This window comes from Triturus cristatus, chromosome 10, assembly GCF_964204655.1.
Source record: "Triturus cristatus chromosome 10, aTriCri1.1, whole genome shotgun sequence".
NCBI lineage: Eukaryota > Metazoa > Chordata > Amphibia > Caudata > Salamandridae > Triturus > Triturus cristatus.
Window position 1 is genome coordinate 1,227,077,054 of NC_140593.1, and position 21,751 is coordinate 1,227,098,804.

The 21,751-nt window shown below is 47.3% G+C and overlaps 1 protein-coding gene across 8 annotated transcripts in view; it reads left to right on the forward strand.

The window, feature by feature from the left end:
• The window catches only part of PNCK (pregnancy up-regulated nonubiquitous CaM kinase), a 486,583-nt gene that overhangs the window by 154,754 nt on the left and 310,078 nt on the right, over positions 1 to 21,751 (forward strand). For 6 of the 8 annotated variants that reach the window (XM_085629799.1, XM_085629806.1, XM_085629801.1 and 3 more), the window contains one exon: positions 11,447 to 11,551. The exons of the other annotated variants lie outside the window; for them this stretch is intronic. The gene's annotated coding sequence lies outside the window, so the exon portion shown is untranslated. The remainder of the gene's footprint in view (positions 1 to 11,446; positions 11,552 to 21,751) is intronic. 8 annotated transcript variants of the gene reach the window in all.

The following is a 21,751-nucleotide window of genomic DNA, read 5'->3' on the forward strand; positions in this document are numbered from 1 at the left end:
AGTGTGACAGGCTTACTTTACGCTGTGCTATAGGCCATACGTTATCATGGGGAGCAGCGCTAGCCGTGAACGGCTTCTCTTAGTTAAATCCCTTCAAGTAGATGGACATTAATCTGGCTGCCGCTCGGTAACACAACCACTAAAGTTAGCCAGTTTCACTGCTGTTGCCCAGTTTCAGTCAACCTTTGATATCATTCAGCGCCTGCCCTTTGAGAGGACCTGCTCATCACAAGGAGGGAGCTGGAGCAGTCCCTTATTCCCTCTGACATAAACACTCCCAAGGCCTTACCAGTTCAGCGGAGGTGTCCAGTATAGAACGCTGGAGGCCAAGATTAGACTCTGCAGAATTCAAGCATCTGCTTTTGAGTACTAAACCAGAGAGGAGTGGCAACATTACAGATGCAGATCAAAGCTTTAGAGCTTGGATTACCACCTCATTAGGTCAAACTGTTCTTGAAAGAAACGTGCAAGCACCAGGCCCAAGAGGCCGACTCCCCGGTTCTGTTCCCATTTGCAAGAGCTAAAAAAGAACGGTAAAATACTAGAAAGAAAGTCGAAAAATACATAGGATTGTGCTAGTAAAAGGTAACACAGAAAAACAACGGAGAATTACCACTACACCGTTAGAAGAAATCAGACTGCCTTCTTAGCTCAGGAAATTGAATACGCTGCCATTGCAGTGAAATAAGTGTTTTCCATAGTTAAGACAATGATTGATCCAGCGAGGAAGAATCCGGTAGCGAAACCCTCAGGTTCCCGCCATGATGAACTAGCCAATTTTGTTTTCAAGAAAATATCAGTTCTTTACGAGTCCTTCCCTGACCAGGGAACAGTTTCCTGCTTTGGATGAAATATGTATTCAATCTGAAGCCCTGAATCAATTCCCTCCAGCCTTGTAGCCTATAGGAGCAAATGACTTAACTTGCTGTGAATTCGGGCTCATATTGGATCCGCACCCCTACACATTTCTAATCTCGCAGCAGAGATGATATATCCTGCTCTAACTGAGATGTTGGATAGCTCCAGCATGAGTGGTGTGGTATCTAAAGTCTAGAAACATGCCATGGCTTAACCTCTTGTATCTCTTACAACTGGAAAATTATAGACCTAGGGGCATATGTATCAAGCCCTTTTCTCGTTCGCAAACGGGACGATTCTCAGAATTGGCCCGTTTGCGAACGGGAAAAGGCCTTTTGGGATGTATCATCCCAAAAGGGCATTGCAAATTAGAGAATCGCAAAATTTGCGATTCTCTATTTTGCAATTGCATTTAAGGAATCGCAAATTGCGATTCCTTAAATGCAATGTATGAAGCACAGAAAAAGTGTGATTTGGCCTTAAGGAATCGCAAATTACCACCAACTTCAAGTTGGTGGTAATTTGCGATCTCTTTGAAAAATGCACTTTTTTGCATTTTTCAAAGTGCCACGTGGCGCACATACATGCCCTTAGGACATGTATGTGTGCCACATGGGCACACATACATATTTCAGGGGTGCAAATGGGTGTCCTTTTGACACCCTGGCACCCTTGAAATTGCATTCTCATTTTGCGATTCTCTAATTGCGAATCGCAAATTGAGAATGTCTTCCCATTCATTCCTATTGGCCTCCTAGCCCATAGGAATGAATGGGAAGGTATTCCTTAATTGCGATTCGCAATTTGCGAATCACAATTAAGGAATGCCAAGGAATCGCAAAATATTTGCAAATCTTTTATTGCATCCCGTTTTGCGATTCTCAAATAGCGATTCCCTAAAAATCGCTATTTGAGAATCGCAATAACGGTATTTGATACATATGCCCCTTAATTCCTTACTTCCTTTCTTGGGTAAGGTTGTAGGGAAGAATGCTAACAAACTATTGCCTGAATTTCTTTAAAGGAACAATCTTCTTCACTCCTCTCAAACAGGCTTCTGGCCAGGCCACAGTACTGAGTCCGCCCTCTTAGTGGTGGTTGAGCAACTCAACATGAGACTGGATCAAGGCAGGCCTCTTAGCGGTGGTCGAGGCTCTCAACATGAGACTGGATCAAGGCAGGCGTCTTTGCGGTGGTCGAGGACCTCAACATGACACTGGGTCAAGGCAGGCGTCTTAGCGGTGGTCGAGGACCTCAACATGAGACTGGATCAAGGCAGGCGTTTTAGCGGTGGTCGAGGACCTCAACATGAGACTGGATCAAGGCAGGTGTCTTAGCGGTGGTCGGGGACCTCAACATGAGACTGGATCAAGGCAGGCGTCTTAGCGGTGATCGAGGACCTCTACATGAGACTGGATCAAGGCAGGCGTCTTAGCAGTGGTCGAGCACCTCAACATGAGACTGGATCAAGGCAGGCGTCTTAGCGGTGGTCGAGGATCTCAACATGAGACTGGATCAAGGCAGGTGTCTTAGCGGTGGTCCAGGACCTCTACATGAGACTGGCTCAAGGCAGGCGTCTTAGCGGTGGATGAGGACCTCAACATGACACTGGATCAAGGCAGGCGTCTTAGCGGTGGTTGAGGACCTCAACATGAGACTGGATCAAGGCAGGCGTCTTAGCGGTGGTCCAGGACCTCAACATGAGACTGGATCAAGGCAGGCGTCCTAGCGGTGTTCGAGGACCTCAACATGAGACTGGATCAAGGCAGGAGTCTTAGCGTTGGTCCAGGACCTAAACATGAGACTGGAACAAGGCAGGTGTCTTAGCACTGGTCCAGGACCTCAACATGAGACTGGATCAGTGCAGGCGTCTTAGCAGTGGTCGAGGATCTCAACATGAGACTGGATCAAGGCAGGAGTCTTAGCGGTGGTCCAGGACCTCAACATGAGACTGGATCAAGGCAGGTGTCTTAGCGGTGGTCCAGGACCTCAACATGAGACTGGATCAAGGCAGGACTGCTGCCTTGATGCTGCTAGATCTCAGTGTCGCGATTGACACAGCATCACACGCATTCTTGCTTGAGAGGTTACGTGGTGCATGGGTGACTCATTTGACCTGGAAAATGGCTTGCATCCTTTCTGGAAGATCGGTGTCTTCTGGTTTACGACCATCCTTTTTTTCGGACTCCTTGACTCTCAAGCGTGGAGTGCCTCAGGTCTTCTTCATTAAGCCCCACTCTCTTCAAAGTTTATATTCGCCCGCAGGCAGATGTTGTTCAGTCTTTTGGTCTTTCACTGGTCTCCCATGCGGATGACACAGCGGATCATAGCTCTGACCATAGAACAGCCGTCAGAAGCAGTCCATTAAAATCTTGTCTTACAACAGTAGCCGAGTGGATGGCTAATTGCCGTTTAAAACTTAATGGTGACAAAACTGAAGTTATAGTAGTAGAGATTAAGAAACAACCTCAGCTATCGGACTCAGGACTTTTATCCTGAAACCTTTAGGCCTCAGCGCCAACACAAATCTGTTGCTAAGAATTTAGGAATTTGGATAAATAAAAAGCTATCCTATGAACCTGGCTGCAGGTTGTTTTGGCATGTTTGGATCCATCAGAACGGTTCCGGAGTATTTATCAATGTCTACCCAGAGGATTGTAGCTCAGGCCTTAGTAACATCTTGCCTCGACTATGGAAATTTGCTGTATTTAGGGGTCCCACAATTCGCACGTTGAATAGAGTGCAGACTGTTCAGAACGCTGCAGCGTACCTCTTGTTGACGGTGCCGAAACATCAATCCGTGTCAGCGTCTCTGATCAGACTTTGTCAGCTCCCTATTAAAAAAGGATCCAATTTAATGCTCTATGAATTATATTTCGACTATTAAACAATATGGGTCTAGATGCCAGCAAGATCTTTGAGACAGCCGCAGGCCGTGCAGGTAAGAGTGGTGGAGAGGTGGGGTCGGGGGGGGGGGGGGGGAGGGGGGGGAGGGGAGTTCGACAGTAGTTGACGAGGGAAAATTAAATAAATAATGAATTTCCCCTCGTCATTATCCGTCGATATGTAGGGCTTTGGATGTTTGCATGAGAAGTTTGAAGTGGCTGCGCTTGTGAATGGGGAGCCAGCGAAGCTTCCTGAGGTGTGATGTGATGTGAGGGCAGCATGGCAAGTTGAGTGTAAGTCTTGCAGTGGCGTTCTGGATGGTCTGGAGTCTGTGTAGAAGTTGCTGGAGATGAGTGTTTGCGTGGTGGTCCGTCTGCTGTGCTGAGCCAGCCCTGGAGGATGGGGTCCCTTGGGATATTGTATGGCTCAGGGAGTGGGGCAACATGTCCCCCTCCTGTTTAATTAAGTTGTCAGCCCTGGGGACTGGGTCCCCAAGGTCATTCTATGGCTGGAAGAGGGGGCCGCATGGCCTCCCCCTCCTTTAGTTACATTATTAAATTAAAGGAGTCCCCGGGCCTCTCCTGGGAATGGTGGCTGCGCAGCACCCCTCCCCTTCCGTGAAGTCTCAGTCCCAGGGATGGGGTCCCTGGGGCCTCGTGGAGGCTTGAGGAGGGAGGCGGTGCAGCTCCTCTCCCCCTTATAAAACTATCAGCCCCTTAGGATGGGGTCCCTGGAGCCCCGTAGAGGCTTGGTGAAGGGGGCCATGTGCCTCCATCTCCCTTATATAAATGCCATGCCTTCCCCGCTGGCCCCCAGGGGGATATTTTTAGATGAGCGGATTTGGTGCATAAAGTAAAAAAAAAAAAAATTCGGCCCCACGCCTAGGGGTTCAGGGTATCTGTACCCTGTGCACTTGTGTCTTTTCTGTGCGTTTTTCTTAGGACTCTGGAATATGTCCAAAGCCATAAAATGGCTAAAACAACTTCCTGGTTGAGGTGGTGGCAGACAATCAGATCCCAGCAGGAGATTTGTCAGATCTGTGGAGGCTTTGCGCCCCTAGATATAACATTTTTTAAGCATTAATTGCTCAAAAAGTGCTGAACGGATTTATACCAAAATACAAACAAGCATTGGCATAGCCAATAGGTCTCGCCTTTGGGACCTTATTAGTGTTTAGCCATGCAACAGTTGATGTTGTTGCACCAAGGATATTGTGCTGCATAACTAAATACTTATAAGGTTTCAATTACTTACCGATCCAACTTAGAGAATAAAAAGGCACTTGTAGCTCGATGCGCTGTGTCTACACAATGACGTGGCCACTAAACCATAGCAACATTTTTTGTTTGTTTCTTTAGCCATGCTGTCGGCTAAGCCACTGCTTGTTTAGTTAACGAATGAAGACTCCGCTGCACAGCCATATTAGTTTAAAGAACAACAGTTGAGCAATTTACAGTAATACACATCTACCTGTAGACCCCAATATATATGCACAATGAAATAGAAAGAAAACTTACCATTGCCTGTCAATCGGACTCCCAGTCTAATGCACTTTCCTGTAAAAGCTAGAAAGAAGAAAGAGAGCGTCTGCGAGACTAATGATCGTATGTAATATGCAAATTAAGAGTCTTGGGTTGTCTGACTGTACCAGCATTAGTTTTTAAAAACTGAATTTGCACACAATGGTTTAGTTTGCTTGTCTCGGACTTCCAGGTTGTTGTACCAACGCCAGATAGTCTGGTGGAACCGAGTAAGGTACTAAGGAACAGGTCAATTGGAAGATCTCAAGGAGTATGCGGGCAGATGAAGGGATGCCTTCTAGCGTGGGCTTCAGTTAGTGAGGGGAAATCAATGTGTAGGAGGTGTAAGTAAGTTGGGCATTGTGAGAGCTAAAGCTTGTAAAGTGTCAGAGTGCGCTATTAGGCAGCGCTCGCCTAGAAATGCAGCAGAGTGCCGGTGTTACCTTTCTCCGTAGCTGAACTGAAGGCTCCGGCTCCCCATGTGTTAATAGCCAAAGGCAAAGTTGCTGATGCTGTGCTGCAGGCTGCTGCGAAAATGCAGACAAGACCGTGAAACGAAAGCATCCCGGAGACTTCTGTGCGCACAGCTTACAGATGCAGCAGCCGTGAGCTTGAGTCTTCACGTGACACCTCAGCCCAGAAGACAAGCGCGAGCGAGTCATAGACATAAAAGAAAGTCCAGTCCAACTGCCACCAATACTGAAAGAAGAAAGCGCCACCAGTGCTCTAAGTGGCAAAAAATTATTGCAGAACCAACAAGTCGAGAGTAGGAGTTGGGATACGGCGATGAGTCGTCACGGGGTCGTATCTTCGAGGGATGAGTAATGGCGTGCGGTGAGCAGAGCAGCAGAGCAGCAGAGTGTTTCCTTGTGTGTTATCTAATACAGACTCGGCTTGCTAAAGAAATGATTGATAAAGCAGAAGTGTAATAGTAAAACTAGTTTACTTAACTGGCCAAAAACCAGACAGCATATTGAGATATTTTAGTGGGTAAAAATAGTGATAAGATGTTATCAGGTGTGTTGGTCCACTTAGAATTAACCAAGGCTTCTACTCCCAGAATGCACTTATATGCAAATTAAATATCCAAGCATAACAAGGTGATAAATATCCAGGTGACATGGAGGCGTTTGTTGATCTTAAAAGTAAGCCACCTGTGGTAGAGATCTGTACTTGTCAACCTGTTGGCTTTCAAACGAGGGCGAGGCTAGAAGTTGGAAGTTGTTGATTCCAGCAAAATGAAAGAAGAATAAGAAGCCTAGTGAAGCACTCATGCTTGTGCTGGCATCCACGAGAGCGAGCAGTGGCGAGCAGGCCATCTGTTTTCCATTAGTACGCGCGCCGCTGCTCGCTCCCGGAAGGTGGATGCCAACACAAGTACGAGTGCTTGAAAAGAGCTGACCAATTTCTAAAGGTCATCTCCTAGGGCAGCGCATGCGCGCTGCCTATGCGAGACCTAAAAAAGCACTGTTTCCGGACCTTGACCTAGCTTTCTGCCAAATTTGTTGTAAATCCAGTCAGCAGTTTGGGCTGTAGCTGTGTCTAATGTTCTGATGGAAAAATGCGTTTTGGAACCCCCCTTTTTTTCAGCCCCAGCTTAATGGATCACACCGGTAGCTCTTTTTTAAAAAGGTTTGTGGAGATTCGTCAAACGGTGCCAAAGTTATTAGCAACACAAAAAAGGCATTTCCTATAGAAACGCAATCTTAACTATAACTAACCAGTGGTGACTGCCGCTGGTAGTGTGTGTGTGTTTGGTGTGTGTGTTGTGTGTGCATGTTGTGTGTGTACCTTCTGGTGTTCTGTACTATAAATAGTAAAGTGCCGTGTGGTGTTACCGCCTTCAGCTGTGACTTTATTGGAGTGATAGCATTTCTTGGTGAAATGCTCTGTTGTGCACTGATGAATATGTAAATAAATAAATAACACACTTCGATGCAATGTTAGCACAGCACGAGCGAAAATGATTGCAGGAGCCTCCTATAAGGTGGAGTTAAAAGTGGGCGCTAACATTGTGCAAGTTTAGAAGCAGGCTGACGATGTGACAGGAACAAGTCCATTAACGCATGGGTGCGAGGGTGGGGAGCAAAACCCAAACAGTTAAAATGGCTCCTCAGAATCACCCCTTAGTCAATCAATCAATCAATCAAGGAATTTATAACGCGCACTACTCACCCGGAAGGGTCTCAAGGCGCTGGGGGAGGGGGTCTGCTACTGCTCGAACAGCCAGGTCTTAAGCTGTTTCCTGAAGGCGAGGTGGTCCTGGGTCAGCCGCAGGTGGACGGGCAGGGAGTTCCATGTCTTAGCCGCCAGGTAGGAGAAGGATCTTCCTCCGGCGGTGGCTCTCTGGATGCGAGGGACGACGGCGAGGGCGAGGTACGCGGATCGTAGCTGTCGGGTGGGCGTGTAGAAGGTCAGGCGGTCGTTGAGGTACCTTGGGCCCAGGTCGTGGAGGGATTTGTGTGCGTGGGTGAGGAGTCTGAACGTGATCCTCTTGTTGACAGGGAGCCAGTGCAGGTCTCTTAGGTGGTTCGAGATGTGGCTGCGTCGGGGGGCGTCCAGGATGAGACGGGCGGAGGCGTTCTGGATACGCTGAAGTCTTTTCTGAAGCTTGGCTGTTGTACCGGCGTAGAGGGTGTTTCCGTAGTCTAGTCTGCTGGTGACGAGGGCCTGGGTGACAGTCTTCCTGGTCTCAGTCGGGATCCATCTGAAGATCTTGCGGAGCATGCGGAGGTTGTGGAAGCAAGATGAGGAGACGGCGTTGACTTGTCTGGTCATCGATAGGGAGGAGTCCAGGATGACGCCCAAGTTGCGTGCGTGGTCCGTTGGCTTGGGTGCGGTGCCCAGGGCCGGGGGCCACCAGGAGTCGTCCCATGCAGAGGGCGATGGTCCCAGGATGAGGACTTCTGTCTTGTCCGTGTTCAACTTCAGGCGGCTGATGTTCATCCATTCGGCGACATCTTTCATCCCTTCGTGTAGGTCGGCTTTGGCGGTGTCGGGGTCTCTGGTCAGGGAGAGAATCAGCTGGGTGTCATCGGCGTAGGAGATGATGTTGAGGTTGTGTTGGCGTGCGATGGCAGCGAGGGGTTTCATGTAGATGTTGAAGAGAGTGGGGCTGAGCGATGATCCTTGCGGGACGCCGCAGATGACTTCGGTGGCCTCCGAGCGGAACGGAGGGAGGCGTACTCTCTGTGTTCTGCCGGAGAGGTATGAGATGATCCATTCCAGAGCAATCCCCTGGATGCCGGTGTCGTTGAGGCGTTGGACTAGGGTGCGGTGGCAGACAGTGTCAAATGCTGCGGAGAGGTCAAGGAGGATGAGTGCCGCTGTTTCACCTTTGTCGAGCAGGGCTCGGATGTCGTCGGTGGCTGCGATGAGGGCGGTCTCTGTGCTGTGGTTGGCTCTGAATCCGGATTGCGATGGGTCGAGGGATCCGTTCGTCTCGAGGAAGGCGGCCAGCTGCTTGTTGACGACCTTCTCGATGACTTTGGCAGGGAAAGGAAGGAGCGAGATAGGGCGGAAGTTCTTGAGGTCGGTCGGGTCCGCAGTTGGTTTCTTCAGTAGTGCGCTGAGCTCGGCGTGCTTCCAGCTCTCTGGGAAGGTGGCTGTGTCGAAGGAGGCGTTGATGATGTCTCGGAGGTGGGGTGCGATGGTAGAGGCGGCCTTGTTGAAGACATGGTGGGGGCATGGGTCGGTCGGAGATCCGGAGTGGATGGTGTTCATCATGCGTGTCGTGTCTTCGAGGGTCACTTTGGTCCATGTCTGGAGGATAGCGGCGGGGTGCGTAGGTTCGGTCGATGGGTGCGGGGGTGGAGCGCCAAAACTGTTGTGGATGTCGGCGATCTTGCGGTGGAAGTACGAGGCGAGGGAGTCGCAGAGGTCCTGCGAGGGAGTGATGTCGTTGTTGCTGGTGCTGGGGTTGGAGAACTCCTTGACGATGTTGAAGAGCTCCTTGCTGTCATGGGCGTTCTTGTCCAGTCGTTCCTTCAAAGATTTCTTCTTGGTGGTGCGGATGAGCTGGTGATGTCTGCGGGTGGCGAGTTTGAGGGCGGTCATGTTGTCGGTGGTCTTGTCGAGGAGCCAGGCCTTCTCGAGGGTGCGGCAGGCCTTCTTGGAGTCCTTGAGTTCATCGGTGAACCAGGGGGCCTTCTTGCTTCTGGGCCTGGTGAGTGGGTTCTTCAGTGGGGCGAGGTCGTTGGCACAGGAGGTCAGCCATTGCGTGAGGTCGAGGGCTGCTGTGTTAGGGTCCGTTGTCCGGACCGGTGGGTTCTGGCTGAGGGAGGTGGTGAGCTGGTCGACGGTGATCTTGCTCCAGTTTCTGTGGGGAACCTGCTTCGGGTGGTGGTGGACCGTGTTCTTCTTGAAGCTGAAGTGGACGCAGCTGTGGTCAGTCCAGTGGAGTCCGGTGCAGTGGCTGAAGGTGATGTGCTTGCTGGATGAGAAGAGGGGGTCGAGCGTGTGGCCGGCGTAGTGGGTGGGGGTGTTGACCAGTTGCTGGAGTCCGAGGCCCTAAGGCCCAATTCAGGATGTGAGGAATTCTATGCAGAGGTTACAGGCAGCCTGGAAAATCTACACCAGCGGGAAACTCTCACTTGAATTCCTGATATCCCCAATAAGATCACTTGGAATGGGGAATAACTGTGCAGATCAGTGTTTACCTGCTTGAATACCGCGCGTTTATTCAGATTATGTTGGGGTTAACGCAGGCATGTGTTTTCTGCTCTAAGCAGGTAGTAAACATTTGCAGCTGCTGCCAACATGCATTGGTGGGGGAGGAAGGGCAGCAGTAGTGGCGGCGGCGATGGAGGGGGCAAGGGGTGGAGGGTTGAATTAATAAAAAATGAGTAAAAACATACCTGATCCTGCTGGCCGCCTCGCGCTTCGGTGCTCGTCAGTACTCCTGCTGCTCCCGGCAGTCCCTGGGACAGACTCTCCATCCAATCCAGACGCTGGACTCAAACAATGAGAGCTGCGCCGAGATTGGCCTGAGCGGGCTGGTTCAACGCTCTGCTCAGGCACAGGGAGTCTGTGCTGTTTCTTTACCCAGCTGCAGAATACAACTGAGCGGAGAAACCTAAATGCAGAGCTGATTGGCCGGCCAAACAGACATGCACATTTACAGGTGCACATAGCACCTTATTCCTCCTTCCCCCATGGCCCCGCCCTGCCCCTTCCCACATACGCATGGCTGAGCCAGGGCCTTAAAAACAAAATGATAATAAACTATCCTTTTATTTTTCAACTGCTGGCTCTGAGCCAGTGGGACGATGCTCCAGGGCCATTGTGAAGGAGCCTCCACTGGTAGTAAATGCCTGTAAGGACGCCTGTGTGGGGAAGGGGCTGGCAGTCTGGGTGGATAGACCGGTAGGCAGCAGGGGATGGAGGTCGGCTGGCATATTTCGACAGGAAGTGACGTTACGTTTTCCCCTTTATGGGATAGATGGGTAACGGCGGCCATCTTAGGGGAATTCTTTTTTGGCGGCAAGGGGATATGTTCTGGAGTTTGGAGATGAATCTCTCGTGTAAGGACTGAACCAGGGAAGACGAAGGAGGAAGTAATGCCGCCCAGGTCCTGAAGCCATTTTGAAGGCATGATTTTCCAGATGTTAAAGTCACGTGCAGCATTTCCACACCAGTCCACTCATGATTCTATGGGGGGGAAATCTACACGGGAAATCCGTCCCCCAAAATGTGGATCAGGGCAAAACGCTGCCGGTCCGTTCCTGCACACACTTCCTTCCAGGAACCCTCTCACCAGCCCCCGAAGGAACGTCAGGACTCCAGGTGCACAAACGGACCATGTTCAAAAGCGTATGTCGAGGCGCTTTATAATGGCTGTCTTCCTTTTATACAGCGCTATGCTAGTGTTGCAAAGGGGGCACCCATGCACACTCGGGGGGGGGGGGCTCCCACCTTTCTTCTAAGCTTCCCCAGCCAGGACGCTGTTAGCACAAAACAGAACTTGGAATTCATACACCATCTTTATCTACAAATCCAATTAAAACTTTTGAAATTGTGACAATAAGTAAAAGCAAAACTCTTAACAAAAGCAGTCTAAAAATGATTTACCGTTGTTATTAAGGAGGGCCTGTGGCGAGGAGTCTATTAAAATGTAGGCCCAGGTGAAATCAACCTTATGCTGCTGAAATAAATCTAATGAATTTCGAAATTTCGTTTCCCAGGTGTTCTGCAACAAGACTCCACAGCCCCACTATTGCGGAGACCTTTGTGGGGTGACGCTCTCTCGCCACCTGCAACAAGTCATCAGCCCGCAAGGAGGCGAGCAGGTAAAGAACTTCCCCCCCCCACCCATGTGCCATGTGTGCCCCCCATAAACCAAGAATGGCCTTCAGTGTGCCAGGGCCTGGACTGCGCTCACAAGTGTGGCACACATACACAAACACACACACTCAGAAGCGCCATCAGCACTCTCATACACCCACACACTGTCACATGCAAACTTCCTCACATGTGCTTTCGCATACTCTCACATACACTTCCTCACACGGACTCTCACACACACACTCAGGCACACACAGTCATCCTCACACACACTCTCACGCTCTCAATTTCTCGAACACTCTCACGTGGTGTCTCACGTTCTCAGACTCACACATTCTCACACACACTCTCATATTCGCAATTTCTCAGACTCTCACATGCTGTCTCATACTTTCATTTTCTCAAACTCTCACAGGCTCTCTCACACTCTCAGACTGTCTCACACATATTCTCACTCACACACACTCTCATGCTCTCAGTTTCTCAAACACTCTCACATGTTCTCTCAAACTCTGACTGTCTCACACACATTCTCACTCACACACACGCACACTCATGCTATCAATTTCTCAAACACTCTCACGTGGTGTCTCACGTTATCAGACTCACACATTCTCACACACACTTTCATTTTCTCAAACTCTCACAGGCTCTCTCACACTCTCAGACTGTCTCACACACATTCTCACTCACACACACACACTCATGCTCTTAATTTCTCAAACACTCTCACGTGGTGTCTCACGTTCTCAGACTCACACATTCTCACACACACTTTCATTTTCTCAAACTCTCACAGGCTCTCTCACACTCTCAGACTGTCTCACGCACATTCTCACACACACACTCATGCTCTCAGTTTCTCAAACACTCTCACATGTTCTCTCAAACTCTGACTGTCTCACACACATTCTCTCTCACACACACACACACACTCTCATACTCTGAGTTTCTCAAAGACACACGCTCTCTCTCACGGTCACGCATTCTCACTCACACATACGCACACAGTCACTCACTCTGTGCCTCACACTGCCCTTCCCCAGTCTGTGCGTAGTGTGTAAGAAGGCGAGCTCGCTGGGCTGGGGTCGTGCAGCTGGAGCTGTCTTGCCAGTTACTGAACCTCGGTAATCCACGCGATCACGTGATTCACCTTCCAGGTGATCTGAGGTTTCCAGACCAGAGAATGATTTCAGCTTGTGAATATGTGAGGGGGATGGAATGAATGATACTGTATCTCTCCCCCTCACTCTGCAACTGTTCATCCCTCACTCTTACTGTCTTTCCCTCTCTCCCTGTCTTAAAATGCTCGCGTCTCTCTCTCTCTTCTGTTCTGCAGAGTCTTGCCCTGATTACCTTGAATAATTCTTAAAAATATTGATTTAAATACCATTTTCCTTTAACTTATTTTGAATGTGGGTGTTATAGGGGGAGTCTATTACAGACAGGGACATTTATATTTTTTTTCAACACCAGGCACACTCCATAAAAAGGTTTCCTTCAGGTCAAAACAGAACCTCGCATTCACGCAATGGGGTCACAGAGAATATTTGCAACGGAGCTGCTGCTGTATTACAATATTGAAACAGTCACTATCCTTGAACATTAGATGTAAACACATTTAGAATGTGGATCAATGTGCCTGTGCACTGCCAACGACCGGGCCAAAGTGTATATGAAAGAGCTGAATTTGGATAATACATTCAGAGCTGTTCCGAACAGGGGCCCCCAGATGTTGTTTGGCCCATGGCCCCTGAAATCCTTAAGCTGTCCATGTCCCTCTCTCCCCTTTCTGTCTCTCTGTCTCTCCCTCTCCGTCTCCCTCTTCTCCCTTGCTCTGTCTCTATTTCTCTCCATCTCTCTCTGTCTCTCCTCCTTTTTTATTTATTCATTTTTTTACAGAGTTTTATATACCGCGAACTTGACCCGAATCGGGTATCAGAGCGCTTTACATAGCACACTTGAGGACACATTCATTCATTTTTTATTTTTTTGGGTTAGGCACTGGGAGATTGTGATTTGCCCAGAATCACAGGATGTTCAGCGTGGTTGCCGAGGCTCAAACCCAGTTCCCCAGGTTCAAGGACGACCGCCCTAGCGTTAGGCCAACTCTCTCTCTCAGTCTCTCTCTCTCTGTCTCTCCCCCTCTCTCTGTCTCTCTGTCTCTCCCCTCAGTAGGCGTTTCTTGCATCCTTGGCTGTGGGCAGTGCACCTCCTTCGACCTCAGGGGTGTGCCTGTGACTCTGTGCTTTGTCATCACCTGTCTGTGTTTATAATCCTTCACAATGATCCATGCGCTGCGCGAGGAGGTCTCTCTCTGGTGTTTTTGGTATTTCATGTTCCTCTCTGTGCTGGATTGGAGAGTTCTGTTTCTTTTCCTTGGAGGACAGGCTCGTGTACTGCGCTCCCAGCTCTGCCTCCCCTGGGCTTTGTTTTTCACTATTTTTTTTTATGTTTGAAAGCTTTATTAGAGAAAAATAAGTAATACAATAAGGTGACATCAGCCAATATGAGAACAAAGGTATGAGATGGGACAAAGAAAGTAGAATCAGCCAATATCACAGTGAAAGACAAAGCATTTTAAATGGTGGGGAGGGAAGGAGGGGGGGGAAGGGAGGAGAGAAGAAAACAAAAACATGGTATTGATCTTAGAGGATGGGTAAGCAATAATAGGAAATACAGTCAATGGCAATCAAAAAGTACAGTAAAAGGCATCATATGAATAATTGCATGAATGAAAAATAAATATGAAGAAGGTCAATATAAAGCTAAATAATAACAATATTGAGACTGAAAAATATCATGAAAAACTGCAGGCAAGAGTACATGAGTTCAGGGGGGCTTGAAATTATCTGAAGATAGTGGAGAGTAACACTTTTTGGCGGATTGATCAAGGTATAGAGTGAGAGGTAGCCAGTAAAATTCAACATTTCGGGAGGGTTTACAGGAGGAGGCAAAAGCAACATCAAGTCTGTGTGAGTGACATACAAGATTCCACCAACAATTGAGAGACAATTTGTTCAGAGATTTCCAATTAGAGACAATATGCTGTAATGCCAGAGCCAGCATAAGGTCGAAAAGACCGCGAGAATGTGGGGGGAGGTCTAAATCCTCTGAAAGGCTACCAAGAAATACTAAAGAAGGAGAAAATTGAATAGAGAGGTTGAAAATGCGAGAAAGGCGAGAGAATATCTGAGACCAGAAAATACGAGTTGAAGGGCAGAAGAAGAAGAGGTGGAAAAGATCCGCAGAAGGGGCATTACAGGTCCAACAGTTAGATACAGCATCAGGTTGAAAGCGGGAGATAGAAAAAGGAGAAAGGTAAAGTCTGTGGTAAAAGAAAAATAAGGATTGAGTGAGAGAAGCAGTACGGGAAATCTTCAAGGACCGAGCCCATATTTTGTCCCAGAGAGAAGTCGGCCATGAAGAAAGTAAGTCTGTCTCCCAGGACAGTTCTAATTTTGATTTGAGACGAACTGGATTGGGGGCTGAAAAGTACCGGTAAATGATGGAAGCTTTAGGAGTTGTAGAAAGGACAGTGAGTAGAGAGGAAGATGAGGCAGGTAGGTCCTCAGAGGGGAGAGAGTAATAACGATCTAGAATGGTTTCCATAAGGATGGGGAATTTCTTTGCAAAAGAAGGAGGGCAGTGGAATTGAGACCGAAATGCAGGAAATGAGCAAGGGGATGACCCATCAAAAAGATGACGTATCCAAATGATACCTTTCGCTCTCCATGAGGGCCATGCAATAGGTCGGTTGTTAATTAATAGAAGTGAATTGTACCATATAGGCAATAGTAGGAAGGATTCCTGCGTTACTGAGGAAGGTGAAACTAAAGGGCGCAGAAGAGAAGAAGTATGCTTGAATAAAAGGGGATTAAGGCATGGGGCTTTAGAGGTAAAACGAATTACTTCTTGGAAAGAGTACGGAAGCAGTAGTTCCTGTTCAACAGAAAGCCAGAGGGGAGAAAAAGGGGAGGGTTCCTGAGATAACCAGCGGGAAGCCTGTCGAAGGGAAAAGGACTTGTGATAGAGGCGAAAGTCTGGAAAGTTGGTACCACCATTAAGTTTAGATTTACGTAAGTTGGAAAGCGATATGTGGGCTTTTTTCTGCTTCCAAAGAAATTTGGACAACGTAGAGTCAATGCGGCGGAAATAGGAGTTTGGGATACGAAGTGGGAGCATGGATAATAAATAGATCAAAATGGGGGCAATCATCATTCTGATGGAGTCAAGACGGCCCCACCAGGAAAGAAATAGTGGATTCCAAGAGGTGAGTAATGAGTCTATCCTAGATATGACTGCATTCATGTTGAGTTGAATGGAGGAGGATATAGAGCTAGAAAAAAGAACGCCGAGATATTTAATTTTTGTAGAATTCCAAGCGAAGCCAGTAGCCGTGAAAAAGTGGGGGAGACAAAGTGTGGTTAAAGGAAGAATCTCTGTTTTGTCCGAGTTTATTTTGTAACCGGAGACCAAGGAGAATTGCTGAAATTCGTTTAGTAATGCGGGGACTGAGGTAGGCGGGTCAGAAATAAATAAAAGAATATCGTCAGCATATGCAGACAATTTAAGATGACGTTTACCGTACGGGAAGCCAGAGATGAATGGATTACTGCGTATGGAGGTAAGGAAAGGTTCAAGCGCTAAAATAAATAGAAGAGGTGATAAGGGACAGCCCTGACGAACACCCCGTTGAAGTGTGAATGGGGAAGTGAGTTGACCATTAACGAGAACAGACGCTTTGGGCATAGAATATATCAAAGAAATATAAGATATGAATTTAGGGTTAAAGCCGTGCCATTTTAAGGAAGCCAGAAGAAAAGACCAGTCAACCCGGTCGAAGGCTTTCTCAGCATCTACTGAAATGGCTGCAAGGGGAATCGATAGTGAAGGGGCTTTACTTAAAACATTAAGAAAGAGTCTAGAATTGTCCGAGGTCAAGCGGCCCCTGACAAAGCCGCATTGTTCTTTCCCTATAAGATGTGGTAGGAGCGGGTCAAGGCGAAGAGCTAATAGTTTCGCAAAAATTTTATAGTCAACATTAACTAGAGATATAGGTCGATAATTTTTACAGAACTTAGGATCTCTACCATCTTTAGGGATAAGGCATATGGTAGCGTCCTGAAAAGAGCCTTGGGCTGATCCAGTAGAACAAAAAGACTGAAATAGGGATAAAAGGTGGGGTAAAAGAAGGTCTGAGAAATGTAGGTAGAATTCAACTGGGAAGCCGTCCGGTCCTGGGGTTTTCCCCTTAGTGAGGGAGGATAGAGCAGAGGACAGTTCCGAAATCGTGAGGTCAGAGTCAACAGCCGAAATATTAAGGTGGGAAGTATCTGGTTGAGGTATGTTGTCAAAGTAGGATTGAATAAGGTCTGGGGTGGGAGGGTTTTCCGGAGTATATAGAGTTTTATAAAAAGAGTGGAATTGTTCCAAAATTTCTGCATTGGTATGAAGAAGTACATTAGAGGGGGAATAAATAGAATCAATATTAGTACGTTCTTTACGAGATTTTAAATAATTAGCTAACAATTTACCTGATTTATTTCTACCTCCATAAAATCGCGCGCTGCTCCGGAGAAGAAAAGAGGAGGCAGAGTCTGTGGTAAGTTTGTTAAAGGCAATCTTAGCCTTGAGCAATTCAGGAGACATAATCTTATCAGAGGAAGTATAGAATTGATGTTCCAGAGATTTAATATGAGCAAGGGTGACTTTACGTTTTTGAAGGAATTTTTTCTTCTTTTTAGAGACAAAATCAATAAGAAAACCTCGGGCTGTGGCCTTGAAGGAATCCCAAAGAATATGAGGTAGGGTATCAGGCGTAGAGTTAAGATGAAAAAATTCAGAGGCAAAAGCACGAAAAGAGGAGGAAAAAAGAGGATCAGTAAGAAGAGAAGGGTTGAAGCGCCAGCGAGAAGATTTAGGAGTAGGAGGAAGAAGGTCAAAAACAGTAGTAATAGGAGCATGGTCAGAGATAACAATTGGTTCAATAGAAGAAGAAATAAGGTGTTGAGAAAGAGATGAAGATAGAAAGATATAGTCTAAGCGGGAGAAGGAAGCATGAGGAGGAGAGAAGAAGGAGAAATCCATAACGTCTGGGTGAATAAGTCTCCATGAGTCTACAAGATGAGTTTGGGTAATAGTGTCAAGGAATTGTTTATGTGGTTTATGAGGGGAGAAACGAACAGAGGATCTTCGGTCTAAAAATGGGTCAATGATCTGGTTACAATCTCCACCCAATAGAAAAGCATCATCTTTGTGTTGAATACATTTTGCTGTGATGGAGGGCCAAAAAGAGGAGTCAAAACATGTGGGACCGTAAACATTGAATATCGTAAGTGGGATATTGTTAATTAGTAGTTTAGCTAAGACCCAGCGTCCCTCGTCATCCTTTTCTTCTAGAACTACTTTACACTGGAGTCGCTTATGAATCAAAATGGCTACTCCATTCTTTTTTTGAGAAGCAGGAGAAAATAAAACAGTTCCAACCCATAGTCGCTTTAGCTTTAAAGATTCGATGTCAGATAGGTGAGTTTCTTGAATAAGGACGATGTCTGGATTGTAAGAGGAAAGGTGGGAGAGTACTCTTTGCCTTTTGATAGGGTGATTAAATCCTTTCACATTCCATGAAACAACTTTGAAGGTGAAAGCTTACTAAACTGATCTAAATCAAGAATTGCAAAAGCATACTGTACATGTAATAATAATTCAAACTGTATAGAAGTATTAACCATAAAACTCTTCAAAAAGGAAGAAGGAAGAACAGGTAGAAAAGGAAGAAGAAAAAGGAAAAGGGAGGAGGAGAGGGATGGGAAAAGGGAAAGGAGATCAGTGGGGAAGGAAGAAGGAAGAAAAGAGAGAATGCATAGAAGACAGTACAAATCCAGAAGGATGACTGTATTAAACATACCTGAAAGAGAAAAAATACACATAGGGGAGGTGGGGAGGTGGTGATGCTTTACAAGACGTACGGACCAGGATCAGGAGGAGAACCACATCGAGACCGCACAAAAGGAACATGGAATGGGACAAGGTGTTGAGAGGAGTATCCGGTACAAATCCGTCTGGGGAGGAAAAAAGGGAAAAATGTTAACAAACATAACATGTAGACGTAAAAATTGAAGTCTAGAGAGTAGAAAAGAAAATAGAGGGATATATAGGAGATGCCAGATACAGATAAAGAAGAGAAGAGATACGAAAAGAGAGTGTAAGAACTGAGATGAAAAGTAAGGAGAATATACGAAGTCAAAGACAAGCCATTAGGAAGACAAACAAGTTAAACAATAAAAGTCCAATTTCAGCCACTGGTCGAAGCAGAAGAGGAGGCGTCCATCCCTTCTCCACTGTGTAGAAGAAGAAAGTTCCTTAATTCTCCAGGTTCCTGAAATGACCAAGTCTTTTCTCGATAGGTGACTCTGAAAGTACAAGGATGAAACAAGCCATATCTTGCTCCCAAGGCGCGCAGAGAGGGACGCATAGCCAGAAATTCTTTACGTCTGGAGGCGGTGACATTAGAGACATCTTGAGAAAAATATACTCGTTGACCTTGCCAAGACACTTGTTTTTTACTCCTCGCGGCTGAGAGAATCAATAAAAGATCTGTGTATTTCAGAAATAAAATAATGACTCCACGAGGTTTTGAAGAGGAGCCCGTTCTGGCACCTAGTCTATGGGCTCTTTGTATACTAATGGAGGTGGAAGGTGGTAGGTCCAGAAGTTTCGACAAGAAAGTGGTGAAGAAAGTTACTGGATTATCCCCCTCAAGATTTTCCGGCAAATTGTAAATACGGAGGTTATTCCTCCTATTTCGATTTTCCAAATCCTCTGTATGCTTTTGGAGTGAGAGGACCGTTTTTTCTAAAGAGTCTATATGTTGTGTGTTGGACTGAACTTCAGGGAGGTGCTGTTCAACAGTAGAGAGACGGGCATCCATATTATCCCATTTATCTTTTAAAAGCTGCATATCTGTACTCGTCTTTTCAATAAATGGGCGCAGCGCACGCAATTCCTCTAGAATTTGGTCAATAGAAGAATGAGAAGGATTGTCTTCTGGTGTAGGAGAATTTTGCTTGAGGCGCTTGCCCGCCGGAGCGGGTGGGGAAGACTTACTGGTGTTAGTATGAGCCAATGATGATTTTGGAGTCGTCATTTTCGCAGATACAGTGGCTCTATTTGTACCAGATGAAGATGCACCTGAAGCACTCCTCGATGGTATGAAGACAAATTTAGGTTTGCGTAAGTTGACCATAGAAAGGAATGAACGTGCGACAATATAGGCTCAATTCCCTGTGAGAAGACTAAAGGTGCATGTGAAATGTTCCAGAAATATCTCCAAAGAAAGGGAGAAGCACCCAGACGTAACTCAGTGGGAAAGGCAACAGAGAATTAGAGTATGCTAAAATAACGAGTACAAAAAGGGGAGAATGGCTAAAATGGAAGCACAGGAAGGAGCATCCTGAAGTAGCTGAGGCGCAGGAGAAACAGGCAAAAAGTCTCAGAGAACGTTGTTATCATAGCGCCACGAGGAGGAAATTTAGGATAAAAAGTATTTCAGAGCAGCGAGCATGTTAGAGCGGGAAACATCCAGTTGTCAGGGGTGAAGCGCCGTAAAACTGCGTATTTGGACGTTTCCTCTAATGTGGAGGAGGAGAGAAAAAACGGAGTAAAGGTGTCTTGTACAATATATATAAATCTCACCCCTGAGGTGAAGTCAGTGTCTGAGAGTTCATTGGTGTCCAGTGGCACATCGTGTGGTGACAGCTCGTATCAGCAGAGGCTCAGATGCTCGAAAGAACTTTAAAATGGCGGCTCCGTGAGGGGCAAGGAATTCATCACGGAAAGGGGCGAAAACGGCTCCACCAGCGATGAAAAACTGCTCCGCCGATTCCGCTAGTGTTCCGCCAACCAAGTCCGGCAACGGTGCTCAGTAGCGGTCCCGTTTACATCGGGAAAAAACGCCGTGAGGTGTTCGATGCGGCGGAGCTCCGTACCTAGCCGGCCATCTTGCACGGCATCCAAGCCACGCCCCCCTTGTTTTTCACTATTAATGAATAGAAGTGGCCTCCTGTACTGGCAGCCTCTGCCAGCACTTTACCCAAGGCGGCTCCAGGAAGGTTCAGCTCAGTCTACACAGCACAGAACGCCCTGGCAGTGCCAGAGGCAAGGTAAAGCGGTACAAAAGGGGGTGGTGATGGACGGAGCATAAGAACCAATAAAACACTCACCCCCAGTCAACAGATCTGGGTTTGATCCATCACCGTTCTTTAGCCCACTCTGCCACCCCAGTTCAGACATGGCCATATGCAAATCAGTCTGACCCTGTGCCTAATGGGAACAGTGCAGCCCGAACTGCCAAGCCATGTCTTCCCTGGACCGGAAACAAGCTACCTAGGACCGGTTTCTGGCATTTCAGCCGTCTTCAGCCAGGCTTGCTTGAATCCAGTGGCAAAGTGAGCAAGGGACTCACGTCGGAGCATACCCTGCCAACTTATGGCGAACAAAGCGGTACAAAAGGGGGTGGTGATGGACGGAGCATCAGAAACAATCAAACACTTTTTTTTTTTTTTTTGCATTTTTTTTTTTGCATTTGCTTTTTTGCCTATTTTGTTGCATTTTTTGCAGAGGCAAGGTAAGGCAGCTGCCTTAGAGCATCTCCCGGCGGGGGCGCCACGTGACAACAAAGGACACATACGCCCTTAGCCTTCAGCGCTGCTGTTCATCTTTGCTCCCTTCCTGTTGGGTTGAACTCTGGATTTGTTCTGGAAGGCCATAGCTTTTGTGTAATGTATGTATGGCACCATAGTGCCCATATCGGCAACCCTCCCCCGCTTACCGGTAAATAGTCATGCTACACATAATAATCAGTCCATACAAATGTTGTTGCAAAGCAGTTTTCTGCAGGTTTATTTCATACAAGGATTATGCCAACGTGGTAGGTTAACTGACGGGCGATCCAAGGGCCGGCAGCGGTGACTGACCTAAGCTGGCCTGCCCTCCTGATGAGCCAAACTGCACCGTGGCCAACCCAATCAGTGCTACCATTTCTGTGGGGATTATGCCCCTTAAATAGTGTGGACCACCAGTCCATAACTCTACTCACGCCTTTTTTAGGGGCGCAGCATTGCGAGACAGCTCCCCGGTTGCTCAGGCTTGCAACCGCCCGAATGACTAGCGGGCCGCTGACGTTTTCATCCAGGGTCCTGCCG